Source organism: Hyposmocoma kahamanoa, unplaced genomic scaffold, assembly GCF_003589595.1.
Source record: "Hyposmocoma kahamanoa isolate Upper Pololo Valley unplaced genomic scaffold, ASM358959v1 93, whole genome shotgun sequence".
NCBI lineage: Eukaryota > Metazoa > Arthropoda > Insecta > Lepidoptera > Cosmopterigidae > Hyposmocoma > Hyposmocoma kahamanoa.
In genome coordinates this window covers 10,249,811-10,264,472 of record NW_020654810.1, presented here as the reverse complement: position 1 = coordinate 10,264,472, position 14,662 = coordinate 10,249,811, and the positions used below count along the sequence as shown (strand labels likewise).

General features: G+C 33.6%; 1 protein-coding gene across 2 annotated transcripts in view; it reads left to right on the top strand.

Annotated features, from left to right (window-relative positions):
- Positions 1–14,662, top strand: part of LOC113237436 (inositol-trisphosphate 3-kinase homolog) — a 120,538-nt gene that overhangs the window by 103,781 nt on the left and 2,095 nt on the right. The gene's annotated exons all lie outside the window — the stretch shown is intronic.

Genomic DNA, 14,662 nt, shown 5'->3' with positions numbered 1-14,662 from the left:
AGAACCTATTGCAATAAAACGGCAATTTCATACTTTAACCCCTAATAATAATAATATCAAGATTTGTTTATAAACTAATGCTGTTTTTGTAACTGTATTTAATTTAATTCGGTCGTTGACAAATACCTAATTCTTTTCTGCCTTTTCTTTACGTGGTTCTGTATTAAAAGATTGTCTTATATACCTAGCTTACTATGTTGGTTGCCGACGTGTTCTATGTATTCAAGAATAAACTAAGTAACTACTTATTGAGTGTGAAGGATGAACGTTGACTTCTAGTAGAATAATTTACCTATCTCATGAAAAAAATCACTCTACGTCTGCTTGCCGTTTACATTACTTTGAAGAGTTTCAAGATAACAAATATTTATCTGTTTTAGTATAAGTAACCGCTAAGAAGACGTAAAAATAATGTTACTCTGTAGTGTAAAAAGTATGTAAAATAACAGGTTTCGAGTAGCGTGTTGGTGTTATCGGCTAAATTAAATATTTACTTTGCCAATTTGGTAGGTACTTGCTTAACAAGCGAATAAGTGTGAGGACAGAAGGTATTTGATGCAAAAAATGTCGGAGGAAGTAATATTTTTGAAGGAAAAATGTACGAGCTCCTTCTATTTCTACTTGCTTAAAAAATTAAGTTTCAGGTACTTGCGTTATATTTTTATTCCTATAAGGTTTTTTTTTTGGCAAAAATAGCAATAGTTTTAACTTCAGTTCGTCAAGTCGAACGTTCGTTCTCCTCGCTCATTTCAATAATAAAAAAAAGAAAATATGCTTCACGTTGATGAATTTTAATTAAAGTTTCTGCCTCCGTGGTCGAACGGTTACCATGCCGGACTGCCATGCAGAGGTCCCAGGTTCGATTCCCGGTCCGGGAGAAATATTTGTATGGCCTACATTTATTTCTCTCGTGAGTTTGGGTGTAAGGGTTTTCCTAGTGCGGGGCTATGTTGAGTGTGTGCGTTATTTATTGTTTATAACTAGATTTAATATATCAAATTTGCAATTTTTTTTTATCACGAAATCGATGTGACAAGTGCAAGGTTTCACAATCAATAAAGTCAAATCAATATACAGCAGGGACCACATTATCACGAGATGTTTTTAAGGAATAGCAAATATATTATTTGCGTGATGTAACATTCAAAGCAGACCTTTACATAATAATACCATCGAGACAGGGAAAAATACCAATATGATCACGTTTTACCAAATTTTCGAGATGAAACACACTTTTTTTATATCTCTTTTTTTATATAATCTTTATGAGTATAATTGTACGGGAGTTATGCGAGATAGCTCTACAATTCGTTGGAATAAAGAAAAGTATGTTGAGTACGTGAGATATTGTTTGACGACGAGTAGCTTACACACCGGTTTTTATGGTGTTGCAGCTTATTTTCCTACACATATTTTTATAACTTCCAAAATGCATATTATCAATTTTTAACTTTACGCTGCTTATTTTTATTTCTGTATTTTTATCTATATTGCAACACTACACTACATAGAACTATTCACACTACACTATTCACAATTCATAATTACCAGTCCGTCGACGTTAAAAATAATTCGCACTCCATCGATAACTCCCGTATCGACATCACCCCATCTCCGAGGTCCCAGGCTTAAACCCTGGCTGGGACAATTTAGAAAATAACTTTTCTATATTGTCTCGGGTCTGGGTGTTTGTGGTACCGTCGTTGTTTTCAATTTCCATAATACGAGTGCTTTAGTTACTTACTCTGGGATTAGAGTGACGTATGTGGTGTTGTCTAATGTTTATATTTATAATTGTAATAAGTAATAGTTGTAGAAAATAAAAACAAAAAATACTAAATTTGCTCCTGATCTACTAGGACTATAATTAGGTACAAGGGAGTTTTGGAAGGCAGCTCTGCAATTCGTTGGAATAAAGAAAATTATGTTGAGCACGTGAGATTTAGTTGTCACGATTAAATGCCCAAATATTATTATTCAATGAAAACGAGTTATTATTTTATAATATTTATCGTATTATTTACATCAAGAAAAAGCCTGGTCACCTCACAATCGTGGGAATTATGTAACAGGAGCTCAATTAAAATTCATTATATATATGCGTTTCGAAAGTTTTCCCCTTTACTTTTCTATACCGGGGCAAAAAAGTTTATAAATATTTATCTTTTCAGGATTCAATAAATTTTTAAGTCCAGTGTCGTAACTTGAATAATGTGATATATGACGCGAACTGTAGCCTTGTCAAGATGCGCCTATTTCATAATATACAAGGAAAGTCAAATATAAGTGACACACTTTATCTGCCATTTATGGTTAGCATCATCGTCGTTCAATGTAGGATAATTGCCTTACCAACGCAACCTTAACTTGTAAGTAAGGCGTTAGGAAAAGTTTAAAATATTTAGTACAGTCAATTCGAATGAGTGTGCTAGGAAATGACATGAATTAATTCCGCATTCCCCTTTCCATCATCGGGGACCAGAAGTAAGCTGGGGTTCCTCCCCCATGTTGTGAATATTCCAAAGACTCGGACGAAGCGTTTCGCTTCCACATTTGTATAGCGAACGGCTATCGAGTGGAATTCCCTGCCAGCAGACTTGTTCCCTAAACGGTATAACTTGAGCCTTTTCAAGGCGAGAGTGAATAGGCATTATTTAAAAGTGCGTGCTCCATCGTCGACTTCATCGACACTTTCCTTCCGATGAGATGGAAGTCATTTGACTCTTCACTTATTTCTTAATTTAAAAAATCTAATAATGTTATTTCACAAACGTAATATGTTTTGTATAGTTGCAGTAATGCTCTTTGTGATAGAGTTCGTCAAGGGAAGTACTGTCACTTTATTCTGCAGCCAAGCAGTAATGTGAGCATCACTGCGTTCCCGGTTCGAAGGGTAAGGGTGCTGGTGAAATTACAGGCACATGGGACTTTTCTACTTACGTCTTCGATCGAATTTTGCGATTTAAATCTGTCAGTAGCACTGCGACTGCTACGAACAGGCGTGTCGCTTACCACTAAGCACACGATATGTTGGTCCCGTCGCTTGATATCATGAAAAAAGAAAAGTTTTTGGAAGACTTGCATTTCATAATATATACAATCACATTTTATTATATCTGATTGCGTATTTCGAAAAATAATAGTTATAATAATAACAGATAGCCCTTATATGGTCTTCCTGTTGGACATAAGTCTCTTTTCACGTTGAGAGGGCTTGGGTTCAGTTCCCATTAGGCCCAATGCAGATTGGGAACATTACACACATAATTAAATTAGTTAGCAGAAGTGTGCAGGTTCCCTCATGAAGTTTTTCTTTATGATTCGGCCTGTAGTTCAGTTGTTCTTAAGAGCGATGTTCGAATCCAGCCAGGTCGAAGCAATTTTTCTTTGTGTCTTTCGATCTTTGTATCAATAATAATAATAAACGTGCAGTATTTTCCCTTGAATAGGATGGTTAGCAGATCAGCCACGATCTTCCCTTATTATTCTTTTGTGTTAAAGCACATCTTTTCAAAAATAATGCCTAATTTGTGTGTTGAATTGTAGACTCGTTCGATAGGTACCCCTGATATTTGAAAAGTCTTTTAAGTTGTTGAACTTTCGATCAAATATTTTAAATGTTTACCACGTGTATGTGATTCAATTGGCACATTTGAATTGCATTGGGAGGAAAAATTTGCAACCTTTATACCCACTGCTAGACAGGACACATGAATGTGAATGCCACTTCCCCATTCCGCGATGTATCCTGAATTTTGATTGTAACATCAACCAAACGCCAAACAGATGACCAACATCATTATCTTTTCCTAACTATGAATAATAAATTTCGGTACTGATGCATGACTACCAAGCTTCCTGGTACTACATGTCAAATAAGAAGAACGATGAGCCGCAACTACGTGTAGAGTCAATAAAAACTTATGAATAAACAAACAAGACGCGAAGCTTATTGTGTAATCGTTGTACGACGTGATGTAGCAACTGCCTACTAAGATACGTCATCATTATCATCAAAATTCACGAGAAGGTTAACTTTGGCGTAATATTTGTAATTTGGACTATTTTATTCGAGATTTTTTATTGCACATTGATTGAGGCTATCAGCGCAAAAGCAGTGTTGCTATTTTCGCGTGAAAATAATATTTAATTCTTTTTTTATACTTGAAAATATAATCCAAATATAAAATATTATGTACTTGAGTATCTAAAGTAATGTTGCAGAAAAAAATGGGTTAGGTACACTTTTGTGTTGATAGCTTCAATTTTACGATGCTGTTTGTGTGTATGTCGGAAATTAGAACCCTGTTGTATTTATTGCCATTATGTTCAATTGTAAATATACGAGTATCCACAAAATTAAAGAATATTTTCGCGTACTTAGAACGACCAATGTTAACGACCGAGTGAAAAATTATAATAAAGTATTAGAATAATATATTTAGATAGAAGTTATAGAAAACACATAAAAAAACTCCTGGTGCCCGCTGGTTCGCTCTGGCGGCGAGTTGACTACAACTGACAAAGATGTGAATTATTGGTCGCAGTCACTGCTTCAGCCAGTTGTCAACATTAAGGGCAGACAATGATTAATGGGTTCTATACTCTATTATTATATAAATTATAGAATAGATAACACGTACCATATTAATTATCACATCCACTAATTTGTCATGTGAATCCAGGTGCTTAATGCCTTGACCCTGCTCACCAGCGTTATCCTCAACAGCAGCAGTTCCGCTTTTGCGTTTCGTTGTTCACTTTGTATTCGTTTGACGCGGTTTCCGCTTGCCGATATTATTAACATTTGACCCCGAATTGTCCGTTTGGTTCTCTCAAAACATATAAACCACCAATGTACCGATGCTGTCGATGGCGTAGTTGTAAGTAAATTTTTCACCTGAGGTTTGAATTTATCCGCCAGAAAATATAAGTTGGTAGCTGATCATCACAACTCATACCTTATTATCTTACAAGTCACATACCAACCAAATTAAATTGGCAGATACGACTAAATAATAATATAAAATGATCTTATGAACAACAACTTGTTCAACCTAAACTTGAATATATTTTAGAGTTATAAAGATTTTGAAAATAATTATGAGATAATTATAAATACCTGATGAGCAACGATAGGTTACAATTTAATACTTTCTTTATTGGTTTTGGATCCAAAATAAATATGTAACCAATAATTTATAAACTGCGGTTTCAGTATCGATTGTCTATGCTTGGTCACAACCACCTTGACATCAATCGTGGAGGGGCAGGTGCATGACATATCACTTCTATAAATGTGTGCATTTTAAAGCAAGGTTTCCTTTGAAGGGTGAGAATTCTGCAATAAATAATGATTGGATCTTATAATTAAACACGTCCATGAAATCTTATACTATTATCGATTCTAACACGAAGGACACGTATGTATTAACCATAGATATAGGAAAGTATTAACCACTAAATATGCAAATAACAACCTTTTGCAACCTTTTGGGATTTTATCTTATCAGTGATACTATCTATTAGTACAAAAACATAGTGACTGTTTATTTTTTAACTGACTTAAAACAGGAGTGGGTTCTCAATTAGACAGTATTGTTTTGGGATGTATTTTACTCTGTAACTCGTTTTGTGAACCAATTTTGATGATTCTTTTTTTTGTTGGAAAGAGGGTAACTCGGATATAGTCCCATTTAAATTAAAAAAAAAAATTCTTCCTCTAAGTGGCAAACTAGGGGATGAATGACTTTTGAGGTCGGGTTTTTTAGTACTCTCTACTGAGATTATTGCATTCTTAGTCGGTTCGATTCCTGTTTCAGTTAAACTTTCTCAGGTCCTCTTCATGTCCAATATTTTTTTCCACCCTGTATAGTAATAATAATAATAAGTTTACTATGAAAAATGTAGTGTAACGTGGACAACGTTACACTACATCTATTTTGCCATATTTTTCTAAGAAAGTAACCTCTAAATTCTATTCAAATTGCTATAACAACGACAAGATTTACGTATTTGATTTACTTTAGTAAGTACCCTAGGTTAAGAGTTAAATGATTTGACACAAGTAAATTCTGCGCAATAATTACGTTAATACTTGGGCAATAAGTAACATCGTATACAATTTTTGTAATATATAAACAATAATAAGTATGTATTATGGTTATAAATGAGATTACTGTAAAGAAATCCGTTAATTTTCACTCGCTTTGGTGTCTATGTTACAAAGCAGATGCTGTGAGTAGGTTTTTATCGGAAACTTTCTTAACGTTATACAGCAATGAGCGGGAGATTATGTATAGTTCGATAGGCTGTTTAAAACGCCGTTTTAAATAAGGCTAAGTTAAAGGACCGCGTTTGAGTAAAAAAAAATCATATGACTATTAACATTGCTAATTAATAAAACGGACAAATTATCAATGACGAAAGTTACACGTCGGAGAAGGTAATAAAATCGTACCATGGTGTACTAAGGCCACATCTGCAAATGACAACTTTTCAGGAGAGAGGCTTAAAGTTTCTAAGAACGAAATTAGTTAATAACTTTTTTACGCTTAAATAGGAACGTTGTAACATTTCATGTATTTATAGTTTGTATCACATACTTCGGGTTATTTCTAAGATTTTCATTCGATAAAAGCACTTATTACATTATAATGATCACATGTTACTTTATTATACGGTACGAAATTCTTCGACACTTAAGCCAATGTGGTGGATTATGTCCCTCTTTTTAAAGTCTATGGGTTACATTACGTTATTGGTATGTGCATTTATTTATTTTAAAGAGATAACAACAAATTATACATTCGTTGTCAAATGAACTAAGTAGTCATTACTATATAAAATTGAAATTAAAATTGTCGTGTGTGATGGGTAAGGCCAAACCAAAACAAGTTAAAAGTATAGCTTTTTTAAATTTAGAACAAGATTTTGCACAAGATCTGGATAGTCAATCAAATTGTGACAAAGTCTATAGGTTGATGATGTTATTTTATAATATATCCTATAATTATATTAATTCATTATACTAACAATGGTATCGTGTTCTCACATAAAGTTGCTATGACGTGTCGCCAGTCGGCAATCGGCGTGCTTGCACAGTAGTTTCCGGCCGACCTCAGCTAACGGCCCATTGTCCGCTTTTTTGTCCGCATTTGTTTAAGTACAACTTTATAGCCTTATGTTCATACTAATTCGTGTTTGTAGCCAACACATTTAGAAAAAAAAAAAAATTAAAGATGATTTTGATGAAAGATGATTTGAAAGATTTTATTAATACTATACCTATAGCCTATCAGAACACAAGCATGTAATAATCGTAGCTTCGTATATCAAGAGCTAGTGTAGGTACTGTATTTGATTTTACTTCGTGAAACTTTTTGTACATACATTTATATCGATACCACTATCGATAATAAACGATGAAACGAGAATTTAAACTATTGGATAGCGTTTGTGATGTTTATCTTTGTATACGTTAAATGATTTGTACATGGCTGTGTGCAATAAGTGTTCATTTCGTAACATGTCATGTTCAGCGATTAAAATGTTCACGAATGTTTGAAACAGCAGGCGTTTTGTTCAAAAGGCACAGCTGAACTAACATCCCCGCTTTGCGCGCGTAAACAGGCTTGCGCATGCGTCATACGGCTTATTTCGACACCACACATTTCATCAATAACATTACGCTATCACCTATTCAATGGCAGAAAAATACAAAAGCCCGATGACGATTTGATCACACCGCTACATGGAAATTGTTTACAATCCTCATTGATAAGTCTTCGTTTTGACGAATTTTAGGCGTTTAAATAAAATATGACTCATTTTGAGCGATGTCTTTCTTCTTATTATAACTTTATTGCTTCTAAGTAAATACGAAAAGTAATTACTCAACGGACCGTAATTTATTTTTGTCCTTGTCGCTCTATTGAAATTTGTTACGCTATCATTAAACTTAAGTCCATATACTTAGCTATTATTTGAGGTAGTAAGTTTTCATAAACACCTTTATACATCAATATTTTTTCTTATATAAATCATGGGAGACAAGGAAAAGGATACATGAACATGTACTGTCTATTCAGTTTCTACGCTGAGTAGTTAGAACAATGCTTTAAAAGACATTGACATTATTTGATCGTTCGTAATACAATTAAGCAGTAACTGTATTTTTAAGCATTCGTTATAGTACATTACTGCAGCGGCCGGGAACTAAGGGATTGCTGGACAAGTATGAGCTGCAATTTGTATAAATACGAGTCCGCTGAATTTCTGATGATGTGGTTGAATGTGTATCCGTTACTGTATTTTTGTTATCGCTCTTCTCACAAGAAGAACAAAAAAAAAGCTCAAAAAGGTTCGCGACGAACAAAAAAAAGGTTCAAAAAACCAAAAGAACATCAAAGCATTCTCGTTAATTTTACCGCCTTTTTAAAAAAAATTGGTACACGTAGGTATATTTAATTCTCGCAGTTATGAACACTTGGCAGTTGGCTGTATAAGTTTTTCTTTTACCTATTTACATAGTTCAATAAATACTTATGGCGCACTATAAGTTTCCGGAACTGGCCACTTACATATACAATATTTAAAAACTAATTGCAAAATTTGAAAAGGAAACCCTTTGGCTGTAGAAAACAGTTTGTTTCATCTGACTGTTACTTGTTTTTACATTGTGGCGTCATTTTAGAAATTGGTTGTCTCCATCACCATAGATTTAACTCCTGAAAATTTTCGTATTTTCATTACTTTAAGTGTAACTTAACAGCTCAGCAGAGCTGCGCTCGGCTTCAAACTGCTTTTGGCGATGAAGCACCATGCAAATCGACTATTTATAGCTGGTTTGCAGAATTCAAACGCGGTCTCTCTCCCGCGGTCGCGATCTAATTAGGCAGTGTAAAACATATATTTGATTTGGATATTATTACCGTTCTAACAAGGCTTTGTAAACACTGGAAAAATACGAAGCGTCTGCAGCACAAAACATGTTTTGTATTAGTAAATCCTTAAATAAGCATAGTCTAGAAGAACGGTAATCACAATCCAGAAGAGCAATAATGGGCAAACAACTTATGGCTTTTAGGCAGCTATTCTTTATTAATTAGAAAATAAACATTTTGTACCATTATTAGAAAATACATTTTTGGAGGTTTATGGTGAGATATGGTACATTAAAGTTAAAATTTGTTAAAACTCAAGAAAATGAGAGTCATGGCAGTCAATGAACGTTTGAAGCAATGAATAGCACAATGTTTTTCTGTGAAAATAGAATGAATGATTTGGTAAAACTGTTTTTTGTCATAAGCACGATCACGAACTGAAGGATTTAAACATTGTAAAATTCCCTGTTTAAATTGTATAGACACTATATGTATGTATATATATACACAATAATAATAATATAAACGTTATTAATTTGCATGTTTGCAACATATCGAGGTAAAAAAAAATACGATTTTATAGAACACGTTCTTAAATTTTAAATATTGCAATAACATGATTTTTGTTTTTAACAACCATTTCACACAATTGTAACTCTTGGATGCATGTAAATATGTCACTGGATGCAAACGGGGTGCAGTGGAAATTGATCTATGCAAGCGGCCTCCAGACAGTGCATTACAACCAAGCGTCGCGTTTGTGTCTGCGCATATCTAATGCAATGCACTCAACTGTGTTGCACCTACAGACTTCGCCATACTTTGACCCTGACCTGACCTACTCCATAACCCAGAGAATAGAATAAACATATCAATAGACACAGACGGATTTCTAGAAAAAGGATAATGCAGTACTATTTTCCATTCGTCGAACTGATTACAATATGCAGCTAAATGCATTTTAGATTTAGATTAGATTTAAATAGACATTGATTGATTTGGATAGTACCCATTGAATTAAGACAGGTGGTAAAAAAGCTCTGCGTATGCGAATTTATAGCAGATGTTTCACTACTAATTGTAATGATTTTGGACTGTTTAGAAGTTTGTGAAGTAACGGTAAATGCCGATATGTTTTGCTTTAGGTTATAAAGTCTTCTCAATTACTGCGAAAGAATATCATTGTGCTTTTACATTTAATAACTAATAAACATAGTTGTTTTTATTTAGCTTGGAAGCTTTCTTACAATTTTCCAATTTAATAGTTTTACATAATCGTAGAGTAATGATAACTCAAGAACTATCTGTTAAATTTTAATAGCTAAATAATTAACCATTGTTTTTGGTAATTGGAAATTAGTGGCATTGCAAATGTTATGGACAGTTGTGTCGCTTACCACCAGGCGCATGACTAGTTCGTCGCGTCACTTAGTATAAAAAAAAATTAATTACCATATTTTGAGGCACCTTAGTGGAAATAGAGCTTTAAATAGCAACACTGAGTACATAACTTTTTTTAACGCACACACATAGCTCAAAAGTTTGCCTAAGAGTGAGTATTGTCAGTGGCGTAGCGTCGATTTCTGCTGCCCGGGGCCAATCTTAAAGTTGCTGCCTCCTTTATTTTTATGATTACAAAAGTGACTAGTTCGTTCGGGCAGACTCGACTCGATTGTGTTTTTATGTTCGCCTGCCGTCTCCACCTTTGTACCGTTCTAGATACGTTTTCTCAAGTTCTTAGTGGAATTTAAAACAATTTTGATAAATAAAATAATTTTGATTTTAATGAAAATTATTTTATTTCCCGCCCCCATTGCTGTGCCGCCCTGGGCCATGGCTCACTCTGCACCCGCGGTACGCCACTTAGTATTGTATGCCGATTGAAACGCAACTCTGGCTAAGGAGGTGCAGAGGAGTCACAACTCCTTCTACCTTGAAGGAGTTGTTGAGCATTTACAATATTTATACTTGCTCGGTTTGATGTCACCGAGGTGTCTTTCGAATTACGTAACTTGCCAGCTGTAACGGAATTACGGAACTCCAATCGATGGTTATTGAGACACAAGTATGAAGTTGATAGTCGTTAAGCATTAGAATACTCTGTAGAGGTGGCCTTCAGCATCAAGAGTCATTGCTACAAGGTGAAGTAGCCACCGTGGTGCATGCCTAACAAATTGCCAGTCAGTATTTACTCTATCGTGTCCCTGGAAGGTGTAAACTTATGAAACTTGTAGCTATAGACAGTCACTCTATATAATGTAGAGACAAGTAATGGAATTCGTAAATATTAGATATGTAACTCGCAAAAACAACTTTAAGTATCACTGTATAGAATCGATTATCAACAACCATGTTTAACACATAGTTGGAAAATTAAATTTACCACGAAATATGTGCAACATACTCGTATATCTTGAAGTACCTCTGATACGTATATTACCGTCTTTTACTAGTAAAACAACATTCTTAAAATACGCGATCGTTGATATCTCATCTGTGAGAAAATTTTCATGACATTATTTAGTTATCGAATCATATCGAATCCTAATTATTTATTTCTATAAAATAATTCATGAACATGAATAAAAATCACTAACCAGTCATATACCGTGTCTATTATACATGATTCAAATGTTGCAATAATTGCTAAAGATATTCGCGTTGATGTCTTTTTTCGTATAAAAACCTTTGTCGTATTATTTACATAATGTTTTACGCATGTTATTAAATACGAGGTTAAATTATCTTAGGATACGGTTCCGTGTGCGGTTAGTTAGCTAACTAATGCAAACTTTATAAGGATTAGTTATCAGCTCAAATATTACATACTCCTACGCAGCAATACCTTATCAAACAAAAATATTATTTTGTACCGAACTTAGTTCTCTTGTATAGGCCTGCAATCTCCAACTATGCTATCTAATGCTCTATAATTAAACTCAATTTATCGCATTTATATTATCTATAGGGTTTTATTAAATTATTTTATAAAAAGCAGCAACAAAAAGCGAGATGGATACTCAAATAAAAATCAATAATAACTAAAGGGAAGTACCTGAACCCAATGTCCACATTCCTAATTTTATGATTTGTCGGGACGTAATGGGAATTACACTGTACACTCGGTACTTGGCAGCGGTACGCTATCTCTAAGAAAAAGTAATAAAGTTCTTCAAACTGCTTATGGCGATGAAGCACCATGCAAGATGACTATTTACAGCTGGTTTGCAGAATTCAAATGCGGTCGTGTGAATCTCAGTGATGAATTTCGTGATGGTCGCCCGTCCACTGCTGTGAACAACAAAAACATCGATGCTGTGCGCCGTATGATCGAAACAGACAGGCATGTGACATGAGATTCGGACATCTTTTGCATAAGCATGAGTCAAATATAATCAATACTACACAAACATTTGGGGGTGAAAAAGCTGTGCTCTCGGTGGATCTCACACAATTTGATTGAGGCTCAAAAAACAGATAGCGTCGCTTGGTGCAATGCCATGCTTACCAGATTCAGCGAAGGGGCGTCAAATTTGGTGTGGGACATAGTAATAGGTGACGAAACATGGATTTATAGTTACGATCCCAAAACAAAACAGCAATCGAGGGTATGGGTCGATTTTGTGCACCAAGTTCGACTGTAATGTCTTTTTGATCAATTTGCTGTCCTAGACAGATATTATATTATATAGACAGACCTAGATATAGGAAAAAATACGTATCATTTTTTTATATTCTTTTATTTTGGGATCTTGTTTCCGTTTATCAACAATATTGAGAATATTAAAAAAAAAATTAAGATTATATTTTTTTGTAAATACTAATTGATGAAGTAATTAACAATTAAGTCAATTTACTTACAATAAACTAATGAAACTACGTCATTGCGCCATTAAATTAGAATTGTGTGGTATATAGAATGTTTTATGCAGTTTCGGATTTGGACCGTGACGTTAGTAACAAAGGACTCATATCACGTCACCGCTCCAGACTGTTTTGTTCAAGATCAGTGAATCCGGGAAAGCTACATATATGCGTCAGAGGATACAGTTTTGCGTCATTCAGGTTGTAGTTCTTAGGTATCATACAGGATTTTTCATTTTACTATGATATAAATAATAATGTACACATGTGATCATCGTTCAAAAAGAAATCTCATGTCGGTGTAATATCCTTCTCAAAAAAGGAGTTTACAAATAATATAAATTGTTGTGTATGATTTTACGTACATAAATCTTATAAAACAATAAAGTCGTGCGATCGAACTTTGTTTTCCCTTTGCGCCACTGCGCATCTCTATGTACTATTTTCGATTAATGTTTTTCTATAGTAGAGTCTATGTCCCTCGTTCATGAGGAATAAAAGAGGGTAGAGCTTTGATAAGTACGTACTTAAAGGATAGCTCAACAATATGACTTTTATCTACGTGTATGGAATTAATTGATTAAATTTTAACTTACAAAAAAAATCTTACTTACACGTGTTTAATAACGGCAATGGCTAAATCGCACACGAAACCAAACATTGTCGTAACTGTACATTGTGGAATTAAGAAATAAGGATTTAAAAATAAAAATAAAAAATACTGAAAGAAATCAATATACATACATATATATATATATAAATAAATACTCGTATATAAATAAATAATTAAGTATTATGTGTAAATAAAAATTATCACATTAATAGCAATAAGATCCATTCAGTTTTTTATTTTTCTAAATTGTGTTTTCTCAATTTCACAATTTTGAGTTATGACAGTATATGGTTTCATATGCGATTAAGCCATTGTCATTAGTAAACACGTATAATTATTATTCAGTTGTAGTTTTTTCAATCATTTGCACTTTCTCGGATGATATGGTTTTAGTTGATAGGTATTTAAATGTACACTGTGCACTATGCACTGGCATAGTACCTAATAGGAGTTCATATAATGCTTGAAAAATTGTGTAATTATAGAGTTAAGAACTCTTTTTTGGTTTTGACGATTGTTACACATTGGAAATGAAACTATTTTTTCGGATCTGAATTGTAACCATGAAACTTTTAAAGGGCCCATTTTGTTTGAAAAAACAATTTTTTTATGATGTTAAGTAACGGCATGTACAAATCAGCTGCAACAATCATAGGTAACCGAGGGGCACTACCATTACGCCCATCAATCACCCTGCGGTATAATTTGACAAATCCCATGTACTTGTAATTTCATAAGTACCCTATACCCTACAAAGACGGAACACATTACTGCTTGACTAAAAACTATACGCGAGTTATATTTGAAAATGTTATAAAATGTGCAATAAATTAGGTGAAAAAATATTTTTGTGAAATAGAATTTATAGTTTTTACAGAAAAATAATGTTTTGTGAAAGACGCAATCCTAAAATGTGTACTACAAGCATATATTTCTGAAATTATATCGGCAATAAATGAAATAGAAATTCACGTTCTTTCAAATTCAGAACATCTGTTTATTGGATGTAGTTTCAAATTAGAAAATATTTAAAAATATTATTAAAATTTGTAACGGTTTATAAAATTACCTAATTTCAATTATTTTGATATAACGTCAGTTAATTAATTATTTAGGCAATTGTGTATCTAAAAACAATAGCGAGAATGGGAAATGCGCCCTAAATAGGTCACTAAGTATAAACCATAGTAATAAAAATATCTGAATTCACTCATATGGTTACTTGCCAATGCAATGATTTTTTATTTTAGATTATTATGTGACTGCTTTTCCGATTTCAATCTCTTGCCACTAATAGGCA